This window comes from Tachypleus tridentatus, chromosome 4 (genome assembly GCF_004210375.1).
Source record: "Tachypleus tridentatus isolate NWPU-2018 chromosome 4, ASM421037v1, whole genome shotgun sequence".
In the NCBI taxonomy this organism is placed as follows: Eukaryota; Metazoa; Arthropoda; class Merostomata; order Xiphosura; family Limulidae; genus Tachypleus; species Tachypleus tridentatus.
The window spans coordinates 20,016,052-20,037,690 of NC_134828.1; the positions used below are offsets into that span (position 1 = coordinate 20,016,052).

At 35.2% G+C, this 21,639-nt stretch overlaps 1 protein-coding gene across 5 annotated transcripts in view; it reads left to right on the forward strand.

The window, feature by feature from the left end:
* The window catches only part of LOC143248624 (uncharacterized), a 231,661-nt gene that overhangs the window by 168,802 nt on the left and 41,220 nt on the right, over window positions 1-21,639 (forward strand). The window contains exons 1-2 of one of the 5 annotated variants that reach the window (XR_013027103.1): window positions 15,902-16,528; window positions 18,678-18,802. The exons of 2 other annotated variants lie outside the window; for them this stretch is intronic. The gene's annotated coding sequence lies outside the window, so the exon portion shown is untranslated. Of the gene's footprint in view, window positions 1-15,901; window positions 16,529-18,677; window positions 18,803-21,639 lie in introns of those variants that run through there. 2 more of the 5 variants (XM_076497125.1, XM_076497126.1) reach the window with 2 other exon arrangements.

The window sequence follows — 21,639 nt, forward strand, 5'->3', positions numbered from 1 at the left end:
AAAGGTTAGCAAGCCAGCAACCCCAGAAAAACCAACAACAGACCCGATGTGTGAATATTACAGGAATCAACGGCTGATGTGGGCCTCAGGGCCCTTCAACGGCTGATGTGGGACTCGGGGCCCTTCAAAGGCTGATGTGGGACTCAGGGCTCTTCAACGAGTGATGTGGTACTCAGGATCTTTCAGAGCCGGAGGGGGATCCGAAGATCCTATGATAAGATTTTGATGTAGGGGATACAGAAGAACCCAACTTTTACTTGTCTGTCTCTAATTATTCCCTGGAGTGCCTGAGCTATACGACAGAAGTTACGGTTCCTTTCTTTGTAAAAGATGTAAAAACAATATACAAACATTTACGATTATGGCTCTAGGTATTACATAAGTAACGAGGAGACTGGTGGATGTGTGTGGTGTTTCAGCCATTGCTGGGAATTGTCGAGTTAGTGTGTTTTAGCATTGAGCTAGTATTTTGTAGCTGAATATTTTCTCACTAACATGGAGTAGAATATTAAGGGTTAGTCGATATGCCACGTTTATTATCTGGTATTGTATATTCTTTAATCGTTTCCTGAGGCGACTGGACGTGGTGCAAGTGACCATGCACCCATATTACATGAGAGGCCTGATAAACGCTTTGTAAATGGTTATGATGATGTCTTGGGAGCATCCTTTATAGGTGTTTCTGATCTGTCTGAGGTTACGTGTTGTTTCGCTGAATTAGAAATTCTGCTAAAATGCTGTGTCCAGTTGAGTGCCATGTTAAAATGGTGTGTCCAGATCAGTGCCATGTTAAAATGGTGTGTCCAGATCAGTGCCATGTTAAAATGGTGTGTCCAGTTCAGTGCCATGTTAAAATAATGCGTCCAGTCTAGTGCCATGTTAAAATGATGTGTCCAGTTCAGTGCCATGTTAAAATTGTGTGTCAAGTTTCGTGCCATGTTGAAAGTGTCTCCGAGGAATATAATCGATTTAGTAAATTTGATCTTAGTGTTTAATAAATTCACTTTTGTCTGTGTAATATTCTTCTGTTTCCTTTTAAAACTCCTGTGAAATATAATTTCTTGTGTTTTGTTATGGATACACGCCACCTGTTACACCACGTCATTATGTGGTTCGACGAAATTTGAACTTTACTAGCCACGAATAGAGAGGTCAATCGATGTACTCCAAACTGCTACATCGTCTAAATATTGCGATGCGTGAGTATACGGGAGTTCTAGGAACGGGATACCATTGACGTGGATAATTTATAACTGGGGGACACCAGTCGTAAGAGTAAACGGACGTGTAAGCGTTTGATGTATGCGAACTCTGGCTCGTCTATTTGAGAAAAAGCTCAAGATACATCTGATTATTGTGTCAGGGATCTTGAGATAGTGCAATTAAAATAACATTATGCTTTGGCACTATCAAAAGCTTTATTAACGCGAAGAAATGTAACGACTGTCATGTGCTTACGGTTGAAATATGGTTTCAGTCACTCTACAAGGTGATCGCTCGTCTGTCTTTTGTGTCTGGCTTTGTTTTGAATTTCCTTTATCATATAGTTGAGTTCCAGATGGTACAGCTATCTGTAACCTATAATTCTTAACATTAAGAATTAAGGCTTATTGGTCTGTAGTTTGTCAGGTCTCGTATGTCAGCGGAAATATTGGGATAAACAATAATGATTGCGCTTTTCCAGTGTCTCTGACACTTGTAAGGAAGAATTTCCATTTTCCGTACTCCTGTTTTTCATATTCTTCGTGATTTATAGTTAACTCTGCTCGAACATCTAGAATATGATATAAAAATAAAATATAGCTATAAGCTTTTAACATGTGTTCAGAGAAACATATAGTAGAAAAAGTCAAAACTAAATCAATAGCTGAACACTTATTTCTTACCTTTAAAACAATAATAAATTAAGTTATTATTTAGTTGTTGTTCACTCACTGACCATTACAGATTACACAGTAAACATTACAGTATTATTTCAATCTTACAACCATGAATACTGTTGGTTTGGTTCACAAATACAACCTACGTATTTACCTTGGTACAGTCAGAAGGAGAATCCTCGTTCATTAGAAAATCATGTTGCTACCCCTGGTTATCAATTATCCTGTTGTCACAAATGGTTTTGTAGATCGGAGACGTACACTATGTGTCCCATGTATTAGATATAAAGAGTTCTAACTGTATTGAATTTCATTATACTGTTTCAAGTGACCCTTCTTTTAAAATATCCTTGCTTTAATTTTTATACGGTATAATACGATGGATATTTTGTTATATTTTAGAATACAGCACTTTGGATATATTATTATATATAGTGTATGGTACTGTGTATCATTTGTTAGATTTTAGAGTATTGAAATGTGGTTATTTTATAAAATTATATTACATGGTACTGTGGATATTTGGTTACATTTTAGTATATGGTACTGTGGAAATTTTGTTGTATTTTAGTGTATAGTACTGTGGATATTTTATTATATTTTAGTGTATGGAATTGTGTTTTTGTATTATATTTTAGTAAACGGTACTGCGGTTATATTTTAGTGTATGCTACAATGGATATTTTATTATAGTTTAGTATGTAATGTGGATATTTTGTTACATTTAGTATCTGATACCATGGAGAGCTTATTATATTTTAGTATATGATAGTGTAAATATTTCAATATTTTTCAGTAAATAGTACTGTAGTTATTTTATTATATTTTAGTATGAGGTAATGTGGATATTTTGTTATATTTTAGTGTATGGTACTGCGAATATTTTGTTATATTTTAGTGTATAGTACTGCGAATATTTTGTTATATTTTAGTGTATGGCACTTTTGAATATTTTATTATATTTTAGTATGTGGTAATGTGGATATTTTATTTACCGACCTGTGTCTTTTTTGTTTCTTTCACAACCTGAATAACTACAACTGGAAGGGAATTATATCTGAAAAACCTTCATTTACCAGAGGATCTAGCTTTTCTAAGTGTTAGACTTAAATAAATCTCCCAGAATTTACTATCATCTCATGTTTGAGACCGATAATCCATAAACTGTTTTTGAAACATCCTTCAGACAACTAGTTTTATTATGTTGATCTAATAAATAAAGTAAATTCTCAGTATTTCTCTATATATATTATTTTGTCTAGAACAAGAGAACAGCTCCAACAACTGTATAGAATTATATTAACGTGAGTTCCTTTTTCAATATATCTACATATGGCTGTACATTTGTTGAAAACACGATAATTATAAACATACATAACAACATGCTGTAAAACACATGTGGATCTAAAACTTAGATGACTCATGTTTGTGAATGTTTAATTTATCATAAAACGGATGGAACTTCAAGTGGATTTCTCGTTATCAACTACGATGTGTAATTTACTCACATTTGTTCCGATGATTTTTTTTGTTTACTTTAGTGTCAACGAACAGTGGGATTAACCGTCACATTGTATTTTCCTCATGTCTGACAAAATATATATGTTTGGATAAATGGGGATTCGAAACCGTGACCTTCAGACTACGAGTCAAGCACCTTAGCCAAATGGTCCATGTTACATTACACTCGATATTGTTTTCATCGTTTGTCATTCTGTTTGCAAGTTTGATAACTTCTTTATGTGTTAGTTTATGTTTGTCCCTGAAACATTCTGTCACACACTCTTATCTTCACGAAACAATCTGATGGTAAATAAACACATTTCAATACTAAACAAAACAAAACTGGATAACAGTAAATATATCAAGTTAATGTGTAAAATGGCCAAACATGAGTCATGTTTTTACATCAAGATCGGAACTCTTCAAATAATGAATAAAATCCCTGACCTAAATAGCACCTTGTTTCAGCCTTTTATCCAGCTGATATTTATTTTAGTTTTTATTGATTGATTGTTTGAATTAAGTACAAAGCTACACAATGATCTATTTGTGCTCCGCTTAACACACCTATCGAAACTCGGATTTTAATGGTGGGTGTTCGCAGATATAATGCTCTGCCACTGGAGGACATTAACTCTTGAAAGACACACTATCAGTTATTGTATCCGTTAATAAAAGACACCATCACTAATCCATCTATTAATCAAAACCCCATTATTGCAGCCATTAACTATCACTCACTGTATCGATTATCCAAAGATAGTACGACTTGTTCTATCTTTTAAAAACACCATCAACAATATGATAAATGGAGTAAACAACAAAGAGAATACAAACAATAAAACACTGTAAACTCTATGATAATTGAAAACCTAAGAAACAGATTATAAGCATTAAAAATACTATCAACTCTATCCTAAGTGGAGTACACAACAAATATACAAACATTAAAACACAATCAACTCTGTCTTATGTGGAGTACACAACAAATATACAAACATTAAAAACAGTATTCATTACAAAATAAGTGGAGTGCATAATAAACATTAAAAACACTATCAATTCTATGTTAAGTAAAGTACACATCAAACAGAATACAAACATAAGAAACACCATCAACTCTATGTAAAGTGGAATACATAGCAAACAGAACAGAAACATTAAAAACACGATCATCTTTATGTTAAGTAGTGAACATCGTGAACTGGTTTTGAAAAATAACAATAACAAGAGAGAAAAACTTCTCTTGTTATATCTTGTTATAATATTCTGATAAACAGACTGAAACCAGGCAGTCAGTAAGAAGTATATTTTATTTTCACTGAGCCCAAGATAGAACGTGACACCTTGGTTACCGACTCGTAACAATCTTGACTGAATGTGGTTTGAACAAACAATTTAAAAATCTTTTTTTGTTGACAGATTCTGAAGACCATGTCAACTTTTTAACTTTTGTACCCGGTTATTTTTATTTTAGTTGCTAAAAATTATCAGTTATTTATTTAAACAACACGGAAGTTTCACAAAACATACAAAAACATGTCACTAACATTTGAAGACAAATTTTCTAAAGTTCGACTTTCGTAAGACAGATGTTTGTGAATCCAACACATGTGTATCAGCGTATCTTTCAAAAGACACACCTGTGTCAAAACACGGTAGCTGTAACTTACTGTGGAATATCACAGTGCATGTTTCTCTCAACTTTTATTTAACGGAAATAATTTTAACTTTGTAGATATTCAAGATCTGGGAAGCCAGACATTTTAAAACCAGTCAAACCAGTCTTGCCGACTGCGTGGAGGTTTGTTTGCTTGTTTTGAATATTACGAAAATCCACACGGGGACTATCTACGTTAACAGTCGCTAATTTAGCAGTGCAAAACTAGACGGAAGGCAGCCACTCATCAACATCTACCGCCAACACTTGGGCTACTTTTTACCAATGAACAGGAGGATTTATCGTAATATTATAACGCTCCAACGGCTGAAAGGGCCTGCATATTTAGTGTGACGAGAATTCGAACTCACAACTTTAGATTGCGAGTCGTGCACCATATCCACTTGTCTATGCTTGGTCAATGTGGAGAACGAACCTTCTATTTCTCTTTCTATGTTCCTTAACTTAGAAACGACCACTTGAGATACAGTGGTCAAGGTAAATAATATACACATCACATTTTCCTACCGTCATGGATATTCATCTAGTGATACATTTTCAGGTTTTCTTCACTTGTTTTTATTATTATTCACCCATGTTTTAAATAACACTAGGGTGACAATACGAGGGCTGTTCAAAAAATACGCGAACTGACGTCATAAAACAAAATGTACTTTATTTAGAAGTCTGGGACCCCTTTAAAGTACTCTCCTCCCCAACGCACACACTTATCCCAACGGTGTTTCCACTTGTTGAAACAGTCCTGGTACGCTTCTTTTGTAATGTCCTCCAGCTCCTTCGTCGCATTTGCCTTAATCTCTGGAATCGTCTCAAATCTTCTTCCTTTCAAGAGTCTTTTGGGAGCAAGGAGCAAGGTCAGGTGAGTAGGGGGGTGGGGAAGAACAGTGATCAAGTGTTTGGCCAAAAACTCACGAGTTCTGAGGGCTGAATTTCGCAGCAACGCGGTGCATCTTCAATTTTTGGTCAAAATCTCGTAACCAGATCCAACTGATATCCCACACTCTTCAGCAAGCTCCCTGACAGTCAGACGCTGATTTGCCCGCACCAGTGTGTTGATTTTGTCGACGTGTGGGTCGTCAGTTGACGTGGAAGGACGTCCAGGACGCTCATCATCTTCAATGGACTGTCGACCATCCTTAAAACGTTCATGCCACTTGAAACATGCCGTGCGCTTCATAGCAACATCACCGTAAGCCGTGTTAAGCATAACAAAAGTTTCAGTCGCAGATTTTCCAAGTTTAACACAAAATTTCACAGCAAGTCGTTGCTCCTTCAGGTCATTCATTCTGAAATCCGCCAAACGAAAAAATCGCACTTCACTTAAAACCGCGTAGCTAATACACAAATAAAGATATCTGCAATCGGGAAATGGCGTCGTAATCAGCTGATCTGTACGAACCTAGCAACACCAAGCGGATTCCCCTGGAACCAACTGGAGCCGCGCAATTCAAACTGTCGCGTATTTTTTGAACAGACCTCGTAAACCCTTTCCTTTTCTAGTTTCAATACCACCCTTCCACAACCATCCCTCCAACCGCGATCTATTTCAATTCAACCCCTATCAACAACATCCCTTTACACACCCAACGAATACATGAGAGAAAAATCACAAAGGTTATTAATTCAATCTGCTGTAGATAACACAGTTCTGAGACAGAACTTTTCACTCAATATTTAAGCATGGAATTTAACCCTAGACATTCACGGCCACATCATCAGACTCCCATTTATTATCACACTCAACAGAGAGATGTAAACTTTAACTAATAGAGAAAAATAAGTATATCAAAGAACTAAAAATACAGCACTAGAACAAATAGTGGGATAACTTCTGTCAATCTATAGACGAAAACGACCCTACCACCTTTTGTAAAAAAAAAAAAAATCCATATGTAATAACTCTTATACATATGACAATTGCACAAGAAACAAAACTGATATGGCCTGGCATGGCCAAGCGTGTTAAGGCGTGCGACTCGTAATCTGAGGGTGGCGGGTTCGCATCCCTGTCGCGAAACATGCTTGCCCTTTCAGCCGTGGGGGAGTTATAATGTGATGGTCAGTCCCACTGTTCGTTGGTAAAAGAGTAGCCCAAGAGTTGGCGGTGAGTGGTGATGACTGGCTGCATTCCCTCTAGTCTTACACTACTAAATTAGGGACGGCTAGCAGAGATAACTCTGGGTTATCTTTACTAAATTCAAAACAAAACGAACAAAACTGGCCTAAGAAAAGCTACCTTATTATGTAATAACATTAATACACAAGACAATAACACAAGTACCAACATTGACTGAGCACAAAAATATCCAACATAGACAAGTAACAAAATATGACATTCCAGTTAATACCAAATTTATTGAAAACCAGGCACAAAACTGAGGTCTATACTATGTAAAAACTACACTGACAAACACCACACCAACATTATTTATAAAATACAATGTGATAACTGCCACGACTTCTATATTGGAGAAACAAGTAGAAAAATGGAAACCAGATTCAAAGAACATAAAAGTCACCTTCACACGTTTTCGAACACTGCAAGTCAAATAAACACAACATAACCATAGAAAACACTCAAATACTAAATAAAGAAACAAACATAATCAAACGCAAAATTAAAGAAGCCTTACTTATACAACAACTTAAACCCAAAATAAAACAATACAAAGGAACACCGTTATACCTATATTAATAGATATAATCAAACATCTAAGCACGCCCTCTACATTCCTACACTCAGTTACACAACCCCTTTCAAACATGTGGTCAGTTTTCGGTCAGTTAACTCTTCCTTTTTTTGTGAACCTAACGGTGACCGATCGCAGAAGGTCGAAACGTTGTTCACTCCTCTGGAGCTTTCTCTACCCATATCAACCGTTTTGCGCCCCCTGTGGTTCAGCAGTGGACTTACAACACTAAAATCGGGTTTCGATACCCGTGGCGGGCAGAGCACGGATTGCCCATGGTGTAGCTTTGTGAATCGTTTGTAAATAATTCAAAACAACACGAAACGTTTTAAATGTTTAATCCGCCTACCACTTCGTGAGACTCACAGGGACACCAGGGACACCATGACGAAACGTTTTAAATGAGAAACGTTTTCCTTGAACGAAACGTTTTTAAATGTTTAATCCGCCTACCACTTCGTGAGACTCACGCAGGGACACCATGACACATGAGAAAATCCTTGAACGAAACGTTTTTAAATGTTTAATTCGCATACCACTTCGTGAGACTCACTCAGGGACACCATGACACATGAGAAAATCCTTGAACAACTTTTCTTATTCCAATGTTCTCATTATTCCAACATACTTCAAACCACCATCCTCTGAATTTTAATGTCACTCGATAATAAAGTTAAAAACAATCTTACACACATATCCCGATGTCCCATGATGCTTCGCGATTAGTTCATTTCTTTTACCTTATTTTTGTGGATGTTATACGCTTTATCAAACTGTGATATACTTTCTAATGACAATATGCTGATGACGCAGCCCAAGTCAGTTCACAAATATTACACACAGATATTCATCTCATGAAGACAGTCAAGTTCCTATGGGTTACATCTACGTAACTAAAATTGGACCAATCATCAAATCTGTAATGCAATGTCTCATAACAAAAACAGGAGGCATCCTATTAACCTGCACAACCAACGCCTCTATAATCATCTACAAGGCTTTTTAATTCGACTTCTATTGCAATATGGCAACATGGTCAGATGTAACATGTTTGATAATGTACTTTAAAGTCTCCAACCTCTCCAGTATAAAACCTTGAGATGTGTTTTCTCTTTACCCAAATATACACTATCCAGCCATCTAGATTTCTTAAATTTATCAAAATACCCTGAAGCTTACAACAAATATTGATTCACAGTTTCCATTCTTAGTAGCAACTCTTAAATGCAACTCTACCAACTGTTTTATTTCCACTTGTGAAGTTATAACATGTAATGTGTTGGTATCCTTTTGGACATTTTTGGCCCTCATCCAGTAACTCTGCTGTGAAATTTGGGTGAATAACAAGAAATATTTAAATAAAAATAGATGAAGGAAGGTAAGGTAAACCTACTCTTGACAAGTCCTGGCATACTCACACATGAAGCCATTTTGTTTTCCATAAAGTTATAAGTAATCTTACTTCATATCACTGGCATTACTTTGACAACACATATACTCTTCGTAGTTGTCTGATAAGAGCATTGAAACCAGAATGCAATGTATCTGTGATCTATATTATAAGGTATTACCAAATCCATGGTCAAGCAGATCACAATGTACCATAAAAGTGATATATGTTCCTTGACTGGGCCATTTAAAGTTGAACACTACAAATTATTTCAACCAGATACAGTACATTCAAAAATTAGAATTTAATACTTATTGGAAAGCTGGAATCGATAGACATAATACGTCACAGATAAGCAGTTTTGGTTTGGTTTGTCTTTAACTTAGTAGCAAAAAACTAAGCAAAGCAAAAAACACTGTAAAACTAGGTCATCTTCAGGTTAAGAAAGAGATAATTTGAATGTAACCGTTGATGGACGCATGTCTTAGGGACGAGAGTATAAACGGGTACGGAATTGTAGGTGGCGCTGCAGGTGGGTGTTAGGTTATTAATTGGTACAGGTATAAAGGTGTTCCTTTATATTGGTTTAATTTTGGTTTTAATTACTGTCTAAGTAGGATTCCTTTGTTTATGTTTGTTTCCCTACTTAATATCCGGGTGTTTTCTATGGTTATGTTGTGTTTATTTGATTTGCAGTGTTCAAAAACGTGTGAAGGAGTTCTTTTGTGTTCTTTGAATCTGGTTTCCATTTTCCTGCTTGTTTCACCAATATAGAAGTCATGGCAGTTGTTGTATTGTATTTAATAAATTATGTTGGTGTTGTGTTTGTCAGTGTAGTTGTTACATAGTATGGACTTTAGTTTTGTACCTGGTTTTTGGATATATTTGATGTTTACTGGAGTGTTATGTTTTGTTATAAGTTTGTTTTTTTTCCAAATCTTCGTTATTTTTTCACTAATGTCAGGATCATGTGGTATACAGCAGTATAAAGTTTGGTAGTTTGTTGTATCTTGTGATTTATTGTTGTTTATTTATTGTTGGTCAAGGTGTGTGTGTATAATGTTTTCCAAAGTGTTTTGATGAAATTTGTTGTTGTTGATGAAGTGTTGTTTTATTTTGTTGATTTCACTGTTAATTTTATCAGGTGAACATAGTTTTATGGCTGTGTTTATTTGGTTTCTTAGTATGTTGAGTTTTTTATTTGTTTCATGTGATGAGTCCCAGGGAATGTATAATCCAGTATGGGTGATTTTTCTGTGGATTTCTGTTTAGAATTGTGTATCAGTTCTGGTGATCTTGAGATTAAGAAATGCTATTTGTTTAGTTTTTTCCTGTTCACAGATGAACATAGAGTGTATCAAGTTAATGTGGTTGAAAAACTAAGTCTGTGTTCTGTAGGTGTGAATCCAGCAATTGTATCATCAACGTATCTGTACCAGTATAGTGGTGGGTGGAAGACTGAACTGGTCGCTTGAGATTCAATCTGTGTCATAAAAATGTTGGCTAGAACTGGTGACACGGGATTCCCTACACTTAAGCCTTTTAGTTTTGGTCATCTTCACATGTTTCTGAACACTGCAAATCAAATAAACACAAAATAACCATAGAAAACATCCAGATAATAAGGAAACAAATATAAACAAACGCAATATCAAAGAAGCCCTACTTATACAACAACTAAAACCAAAATTAAACCAATATAAAGGAACACTTTTATACCTATACTAATTAATAACCTAACATCCACCTGCAGCGCCACCTACAATTCCGTACCTGTTTACACTCTCGTCCCTAAGACATGTGTACATCAACTGTTTCATTCAAATTCTGTTTTTCTTAGTCTGAATATGACCTAGGAATGTCAAAACGTTGTTCTCCACTTATCAATAAAAGTGTTAATACCCATACCAGCCGTTCTGAGATACGTTTTTATTTCATGTGGGTTTCTCATCATCAAGAATTTTCAGCACACAGTAATAAACTTGACTTATTAACCCTGTAATGTACGGCTTTTCTATAGTTTTCCATTTCTCAAATTGTTTGTAGTTCCTTGATTTCCTTGGTTAAAGTCCTCACACAAGTCTCAATGAATGGTTAAAATTGTGATTATGTACATTTAGAGGCCTACACGTATTTATCTTTCCTTTTCTTGAAAAGCAAAACCAAGGTGAGCCAGGATTTCAAATATTATTGCGTGAGCTTTACAGTTTTGCGCGACTTTTCATCCAGATAAAGTCCACTAAATAATTTATTCAAGTCTCTGGGAGAAGCCATTTAAAGTATAGTTTTAAAAGCAAACGCTAGATGACAGGGCAATCGTGAAACTTGTTTTGTTTTTGAATTTCGCGCAAAGCTGCACGAGGGCTATCTGCGCTAGCCATCCATAATTTAGTAGTGTAAGACTAGAGGGAAGGCACCTAGTCATCACCACCCACCGCCAAATCATGGGCTACTCTTTTACCAATGAATAGTGGGATTGACCTTCACATAATAACGCCCTAAAGGCTGAAAGGGCGACTATGTTTGGTGCCACCGGGATTCGAACCTGCGACCCTCAAATTACGAGTCGAACGCCTTAACCCACCTGGCCATGCTGGGCTTTTACCAACGAATAGTGGGATTTGCCGTCATATTATAACGACCCCATAACTGAAAAGGCGAGCAGTATTGATAGGACAGGAATTCGAACCCTCTACCCTCAGATTGCGAGTCAAAAGTTCTAACTACAAGACTAAGAAATGAAGATAAAATAATTCGAAAGTTGCTAAAATAATTATTTTCGAATCGCTTTTAAATACATTTTCGCAAAACAAAACTGCAAATATGTAGCGATTGAAAAGTGCTATAATCGCTCTTTTATAACCAGGAAACAAAATACTTCTGTTTACATAACTTTGTTTGAAGTTTCGTTCACTTTTTATTCCTTTAGATAACACATTTGTGAGCAGTAAATAAATAGCCATGAACACGTATTAATCCGTAGCAAGGTTATACGTCACAGTGGTCAACACATAAAGGTTCTAATAGCTTCTGATGTTTCTCTGTTATCTCTACGATTATGTGTAGGTCATTAATTGAGTGAATAACACGTACAATAAGTGCGGTCACTAATCTAGTTAAAGTGTAACTATGTAAGACCATGGTAGGACACCGGTCAGTCATAACATTCTATTGGTCACTAATCTAGTTAAAGTGTAACTATGTAAGACCATGGTAGGACACCGGTCAGTCATAACATTCTATTGGTCACTAATCTAGTTAAAGTGTAACTATGTAAGACCATGGTAGGACACCGGTCAGTCATAACATTCTATTGGTCACTAATCTAGTTAAAGTGTAACTATGTGAGACCATGGTAGGACACAAGACTGACTTAACACTGTAATGTTCACTTGTACAATTAATCTGTAACTGTGGGAGAGCATAGTAGGACATTTGGCAGACTTAACAGTGTTATGGTCACTGATTTAGTTAAATTGTAATTGTAGGTGGCCACACTTGGAACACTGAACTGATTTTACAATGTAGTTCAAACTGAATATTTTAGTTTCAGTACAAACATAATCTATTCTGGTGATTCAGTTGCACGAGCTAGAATTTTAAGCCAGATTTAGAAGTACTTTGATAAGACGTTATCATAAGTAAATACCATATTGCATTCTGTTCTGTTGTATTTTGATTTCTCAGCACTCTTCGGGTTCATTCTATTCTTTAGCAAACAATTTTTTGTTCGATTCTTGCGTAACTTTGTTCTTATGAACGACAAACATTACGAAAATATTTTTGTGTCAATGAGAACTACAATATAAAATAAAATGATTATAAATAAAAGAATCTATATACAATGAAACTCTAATATCTAAATAATTATTGTATCCAAGATCTGCCGATTTTGTGCACTTTCTTAGAGCTTATTGTTTTTTAAGATTGGCCCCCAAGTGGCTCAGCGGTATGTCTGCGGACTTACAAGGCTAAAAACCGGGTTTCGAAACCCGTAGTGGGCAGAGCACAAATAGACAATTGTGTGGCTTTGTGCTTCACTCAAAACTACAAGAGCAATATCTTAAGATTAAATTAAATCGAAAAAATACATTTATTGATACTAGTATTACGTACTGTAATTTATCCCGGACGAGTCTTCAATTTTTTATATCATGTATTAAGGTTTCAAGTAAATCATGTTTACCAACATGATTGATATACACAGATTTCTTTCTTAATAGAAATATAATTTAATATACAAACAATAATACAATTTACAATAACGGTTATTACGTATAACACTTTATATGCGAAAGTTTTTTACGAACACTACTGAGTCTTCTATCTGGTCTGGAACTAAATATTTTATCAACGGTTCACTCCAATCGAATTAATTCTATGTTGATATACATACATTTCATTGGAGAGGAAATTTAACTAGCTTCTTCAAACATGAGTTTTCCCAAACGAAGATATCTAATGTCCTCGTAGAAATACTGGCGTCTGAAGTTAATTCACTGAAGTTAAGCAGTTTGTAATGTTCGAAATCTATAAACGTTTCTTGTTAAATATTTGTAGTTTTCCGATTAATAAGCGTTTATCACAGTTATAACTTCCGAGGTTTGCATATACCGACTGCAGTAAATATATACAACAGACTGAGTTTTAGACATTAATTTTTAAGTTTTTAATATTTAAGTTCCAAACCTGAAGAATAAATAAATTCACATAACTAAAAAAAAAAAAAAAAACTGGGTATTTGAAGAAGCAATAATTACCATGGGAAAATTTACTTGAACGTATCGTTAAATATCTCTTCGTAAACAAAAATGTTTGACCAAGAACGTGACTCGCTTCCTTCCAACTCATCTTTAAAATAATAAATATATACCCTTGGCCTTCAGTTTCCCCAGGGGTGTTAAAACCACTCGATGACGCACAGAGTGAACTATGTATAAATGTTGTTACAATACATGAGTGAAAGTTATATTACTGGAAATTTACTGTAAATGTTCATTTAACAAATAAATAATAAACTGATTGGTGATACAAGCGGATACCATGATGTATATGTTAGTATAAACATGTGCCGACCACAGTCTATTCACTGTGGCTGGGCTATATTTTAATAACGTTTAATGAACTAGAGACCCTTCAATATTTCTTAAATGTTGTAAATATTGAAATGTGTCTTCAATATTTATTGTTTGTTTTTCAAGTGTCCTGGTTGATAAGTTGTAGTCTTAATGCACAATTAACTCTGACTCTGTTGTTTCCATAAGACCAACTGAGCCACATATAACAACCACATGGAACAAATAATGTTTATTCAATTTTATTCTTCCACACCCATTAGGTTGGGCATGGTCTGAAAGATTAGTGTGCACAGATTATTAACCTGATGATTCAGCATTCACTGTCCTTTGCCACAAAAATTCGCTTTGTAGTTTTAGGCTGTGGGTGCGCTTTAAAACCCTCATTATTCTATCTGAAAAGAGTAGCCCGACTGTAAGAAGTGGGTGCTATTCATTAACGTTCTCCCCAACAGTTTATCAATTCGAAATTATAAATCTGTTTGTCCAAAATTGCAAAAAAAAAACCCTAATAAGTTCTCCCATTATTAATATTTAAAAATTACGAACAACCAACTTATTTTTGTTTTTATTTATTAAAATGTTGATAAATGTATATTTTGCAGTTTTTGTGGTGATAAATTAGAACCATAGACAGTCAAATATGCTCTCATGTACTGAATTATTATCATATCGAAAACTGGGTCTTCCTGTGGCACAATGGTATGTCTACAGACTCTCAACTCTAGAAACTGGGTTTTGATACCTGTAGTGAGCAGAGTACTGATAGCCCATTGTGTAGCTTTGTGTTTAACTTCAAGCAAACGAAAATTAGGTAAAGTTTTGCTTTATCAAAAATTTTGATAAATATTTTAGAAATTTAAAATAAAAGGCTGAAAACAAAAACTAACGAATTTTGAGAAAGTTTTTTTTTAAATTTATTGTAATAATACGAAAAGTTATGATCGAAAGGCTTAACTTTGTAAATCTCAGTCGACCTTACAGCCAGTGATTGAATGCTCGTAATATCCCGCCAATCTTGATCGCAGTGTGATAGAGGGCGCTTATCTCTCTGCGGAAGTTCAACGGCTCACAGAAGAGATTTTGGCTATAAAGTTACATCGGAGGTTACCATGAACTAACTGTAAAATATGAATTGGAAATAAGTAATTAAGGTAAAAATTCTCTAATACATATTTAGATTAGTGTATATGAAAATAAGGTAAAGTAAAGCCGTTTCCATTATGCACTTCAGTTAATCAGATCATGAACTGTTTTTAGAACTCATTGACTATTTATAATAATAAAGTCTTATGTCATAAAATACGGCCTATGACACTTATATGAAAAAAAAAAACTTGTTTTAACCGTTCCAGTTGTAAATTCATCGTAATTGTGAAGCATCGAAGACTGTCTACGTTATATCGGATAAGTCCATTCCGATAATATCGATTTGATTTTAAAAATGTTGATCGACACTAAATTTAAGCCTTAAAAAGGTTTTATAGGCCTGAAAGCACAATTAAGCACCCGATTGTGAAAGCTATCGAAACAGAATACTTGCTTGCTACGACCCCTGGAGGCAAGAAGACAATATTATAATATAGATCTTTACATAAAAAAGCCCACACAACTTAATTTCAAATCCAAAACACTGTTCAATTAGTACTTATTAGAAAGTCCTAAGATACGAACAAGAGTTAGTGAAACTATGATTGTAGTAGGATGTTTCTGTTTTAGTACTTAACTGTATAAACATGTTTGCAACGCTCGGGGCAACTTATGATTCGGGAGATGAGTAAATTTAGGAATTTACACATAGTGGCGATCCTTTTACGACAGTGAATTTCTTGGAAATCGACTGAAATGCATTCTTTGGCCACTAGCCTATACGGGAAATTAGAGGGACAATCTGATGAACAGCAGCAAAGTTTTCGTAACAAACGATTCTGCCCATTGGATACATTTTGCATTTAAAAAATCGAACGTTAAATTGCATGTAATAACTTTAAAGTCTACAGTGTAAAATTTATTATTTATAAAGTCTTGTACCATTCCACGAAGTTTTAATTTTGGTTCTATTATGAACAGATGTTCGTTTAAAGTAAGGAAACAGTTTTTAGCCCTACTCAAACGTGGGTGAGAGTGTAGGTTGCAAACTGGCTGTTACGAACGAGTACAAAGCGGAAGCGAATCTCACCAGTTTGATCTTCAGACTTTAAGGTTCAGGAAAAACACCTGAAGGTACGTGGATTTTTTAACTATATATTTTTCAAAGAAATTGCTTGTCATGTTTTAAAACTTCCTTATGTTCAACAAGAACATAGCAGGTAATTATTTTTTGTCTAATAGTAGTAGTGTTATTACTTAAGAACTACATAAAATCACACTCGATATTTGTGTATGTAGTCTTTAAGTCTTTCGTTATAGAGATGTAGTTGATTACATGTTTATTCGTTTCTAATCATGGCGATCTATTTTTATACGCCCTCTGGATGTTGTTTTGATTTCTTTCAGTGTTTGTCTTGTCATTTCTGACACGTTGACTGAAATGTTGGTATCTGCTAGTCTTTAAGAGTGAGGTATTAGTATTTTAATGTGAGCGATATTTTAAAGGATTATATTATATAAGGACTAAACCGTCGAGTCAGAGGTCACTATGGTTTAGACGTAGTCACCTCAAATTTAGAATTGGTAACCAGAAGAAAATGAACCAGTAAATAGCACCCACCGTCTTTTATGTACCTACTGTTTAACGAATAGTGGGATTGATTATTTCAACTTTACATGCAGAGCGTATTCAACGATACGTCACTACTCGAAGCTTAGACCCTCTGAACTGTAATCCATCACGTAAAACACCAGTCCATCTCCAGCAATTTTTAATGTGAAATATTTAAACACACTTTCTTCAAACTTTAAAAAAGACACTATTTTTTTAATAATTCCCAAAACTAAACTTGAGAAATGTTTTGTAAACATGTTTAACATAGAGATACGTGTAAGTGAGAACTACGTGTATCTTGTGGATCCATATCATTATTTCGTTTTAATTTATGTGTTCAAAATATCTGTAGGAGCTTGTATTGTTTTATACTGTAGTTTAAAATACATACAAGACTAAAAGCGACCCCTATAAAAGCGACACACAGGCTTCTTTTATATACCTGCTTATTTTCTATCCACCAACCATTGCTTAAACGATGTATTATTTCTGGTACGTCCCGCGCATACTGAACACGTTGTTCCGTGTTTTACATACCGTGAAAATAACCTTCGTTTAGTATATCACTGTTCGTTGGCTAGTTTTTGTTTTCAGCACAAAGCTATTCCAATCACGTGCATCATACTGAAGTTTTAGCGTTATAACCATTCAAGCTTGTCATAAGGTTATGAATTAAATTACACACAAGTAATATAAATTCGAGATAATAGCTTCAAAACAAGTATATATATCTGATTATAAACACAGGTAAATATCCATATTTTTACGTATGTTATAACTTCCAAGCCCCACGTATTAAACCCAGCTCGATATTGGATTAATTTAACTTTACTAAAACCTTGAGAAGTTCGATAATTAATAATTTATAATAACCAGGTACACTATAACCACGTGAGTTTAAAAAATCTTATGCAATTTGTATCATGAAATTTAGTCACCTCTAAATCAATACTTATGAAAACATATATATGTGTATTATTAGCTGATTCTGTTTTATTTTAGTCCAAACAGAAATATTGTCGTTAAAACAGTTATGGTGGACTCTTTGTGCAATGGATCATTACCGTTCCTAGCTACGAAACATCAGATGTGGTCAGTTGACACGAGCAACGACTTCATATTATTGTTTTTTTTTACAAAACTTAGCTGATGTCTTTAGGCTTAGTGAAGTCAAACGTGTTCTTCCAATTTTTAGTTACTGTTATCGTTGGTGTTCATGTGTTTTCGATGAATGGGAAAGTTAATTAATGTTAAGTGATAAGCCAGTGCCAATAAAATGTTATTAACCCTTAATTATCCCTAAAAACAACAACCAGTAAACAATCATGTTGTTCTGAACCCATACACGGTTATGTAATTATTTTAAACGTCTTGATGTTTGTTTGTTATTAAATTACATAATGAGATATATGTATCGTGCCCATTACGAGCATTGAAACTCGATATGTTAGCTTTACAAGTCCTGAGACTTTCATCGCTTAGCCGCTGACGTGGAGAACAAATGAAGTGTGATTTAGATTTGTTATTTTTTGTAAATAAATAACAGAATTTTTCCGGAATTTTCTAAGATTTTCTTGCTAACTCAATATCAACAACCAGGTGGAGCGACTTTCAACGAAATCATTAGATTATACTTATGGAGATCGTAGTTACGTAACAACCAATAACACATTGCTAACACTTGTTTTTCTTTGTCGAATGAAAACTTCGTTCGTTAGTTGTTTTGTATTAATATAATTTTCTCCTCTTTACAGAATAACGCTGCTGCTTGCTCCCTCTAGGGGAAGCGATAGATCCTCACAAGTTTACGCCCCAGGAAACAACCCAACTCGATCGATGAACACCAAGATGTTTAATAATATTTTTGTTCAACGAGCAGGTTGGTCTGTTGTTTATTATCGTTGTTGTTTTTCCAAAGATGTAATATTACCTCAGGAGTTAAGGTTACGTTGGCTTTTGTTTACTTAATTTCTTCAAATAAAAACTAAAATTAATGAAACTAAAAGGTGGTTAATGCTCGTTAGTTTGTGAGATGAGTATCCACAGGAATGTTTATTGTTAACCGTGAAGCTGAACAGTCTGCGCTCTGTCCGTTACAGAGGTCAAATCACAAAGTTTAACGTCATTAGTCCGCTTGCTTACTTTGTAAACAGCACGGCTTGTGGATAATGAAATGATGTCCGTGTTTATTGGACCTTTATATAGAAAAAGATAGAGAAAAAATGTTCTATAAGTGCAGTCTTCCTAAATTCTGAAATGATAGAATAGAGGAAAGGCAACTAGTCAACATCACCCAGCTCCAACTGTTTAGGCTGTTATTTTCTGATTGGATGGTTGGATATTGTAGTGCACCCTCGACCCTCGCGCGCCTGCTTCATTGTGGGTATTTGGGTATGTTGGAAATGTTGATACTCAGAATGGTCAGCTGCACAAGACCTCTTCCTCCATCTATAACTTTCATGTCGGCTACTACTAAACTGTAGTTGTAGTGCTTTAGGGCCAAAGTAACCTGTAGTACTCTGGCCCTTTTCAGGGCAATGTCCATATATGGTCTTGTGTTGCCTTGTTTATTTTTATTTAAATCTATTTATATAAAAATATTTATGAACTATGTATATTATACTAATTCTAAATGTCTAGACCATGGTGGCCAGCCTGATTTCTGTTTCTTAAATATGTATACCCTCGACCCTAAAGTGTTTGGTTGTTTTTGAATTTTGCGCAAAGCTACACGAAGGCTATCTGAGCTAGCCGTCCCTAATTTAGTAGTGTGAGACTAGAGGGAGGGCAGCTAGTCATCACCGCCCACCGCCAACTCTTGGATAACTTTTTTACCAATGAGTAGTGGGATTGACCGTAACATTATAACGCCCCCACGGCTGAAAGGGCGAGCATGTTTTGTGCGACGGGAATTCGAATCCGTGACCCTCAGAGCTTACGAGTCGTGCGTCTTAACCCACGTGGAGGCGTTATAATGTGACGGTCACTCCCACTATTCGTTGATAAAAGAGTATCACAAGCGTTCGCGGTGGGTGGTGATGACTAGTTGCCTTGCCTCTAGACTTACACTACTAAATTAGGGACGGCTAGCGCAGATAGCCCTCGTGTAGCTTTGCGCGAAATTCAAAACAAACCAAACAAACTAAACCATCTCCTGATCTGTGACCTTCTTTTATGTTACTAAACAAATGGTACCAGTTTTTTGGGGCCATGTAATTGGTTTTGATAGTGGAATAAACAGGAGTTTCACCCCTGGTGGATAAGTTTCAAACTTAACATATATACGGTCTTCTATTGGTAGTTTCATACATGGGGTTATACTTACAGAACAATTGGATAAACTGGTAGAATAGTCGGTGTTCTTGCTAAAGGTGTGTATTAGTACACCGGCAACTTTCATGTTGAGGATTAATACAATTCTAACAGAACGGTTCACTGACTTTGAAAAAGGCGTATTTTATCGACGTAACAATAACAACTTTTTCATATTTGTTTAGAAAGACAAAATGATTTTTGAGTTTAGATTTGGCGGAGCGTAACACTCGATTGAAAGCTCTGGAGTGTTGAAATATCACCATTTCGCTCTAGCGTTTCACTTCACTCTGCGATATATGCTCAAGGTTTGCGGGACCGGTGTATTCTATTAAATTTTATACCCTAATAAAAAAAATAAAAACGTTTTTTGGTCCCTAAAGTGGGTAATTGTTAGTTCGCTGTGAGCGACTGCTAAAGTTTCAAAAAGTGGATATCGCCAGTCGAATGAATCCTCGGGCGTTTCTAGCGTCTCGATGTCTCTTGAGTTATTATATATGTGATACACAAATAAAATCATATTGATCAACCTTTAATCATTTGTTGTCACGTGCGAAACCTAATTATACTCAAACAATTTGAAAATATAGCTTAAATAAAGGTACATTTATGATCCTATTTCTATATCAGAGATACATTAATTTAAAATAGATCGAGACCCGCACATTAATGATGTTTGGTGTTCTGGTTTAGTTTTTATTAAGCTCATAGCTATACATAGGGTTTTTTGGTTATCACGAATATCTAAACCCAAATTTTACCGTCGTAGCTCAGTAGACTTACTGGTGAGCCACTGGGGAGTTTGTGGAAGTGACAAGAACTCTGTCGGGATGTCTTTGGTCACTTCTAATGAGTTGCGGTAGACTCTTACGTTGTCCTTCTAAAGCACTTATGAAATCTTATTTTAAAAGTAAATCAAGCACCTACTTTACAAAACAACTGTTGTCCCATTGTCAAAATGTCATATTGTTCGATTCTAACAGGATATTTCGTAACAAAACGGAATAATTAATATATCCTAAGATTACCAATAAACCAATACCCAACTTTCAATGGTGCTTCATAGAATAAAGTACAAGTTAACGATACAAATGAAACATTTAACTGATACGAAAGAATTATCTCTGTTGTCTCTTATGCCTAATTCCTTCAATAATTAGCTCATAGAGGTCTCTGTGTGTTATATGCCTTTAGAGTGTGTTTTGTGTGTTTTCTTATTGCAAAGACACATCGGGCTATCTACTAAGCCCACCAGGGGAATCGAACCCCTGATTTTAGCGTTGTTAATCCGGAGACATACAGCTGTACTAGCCTTTAGAAGGTTTATGTCACCTATTATTTTGTGTTTTTTACTTATCTATTAATAACAACTGTTTAATAGTTTAGGGCCAGATATTTCTACCT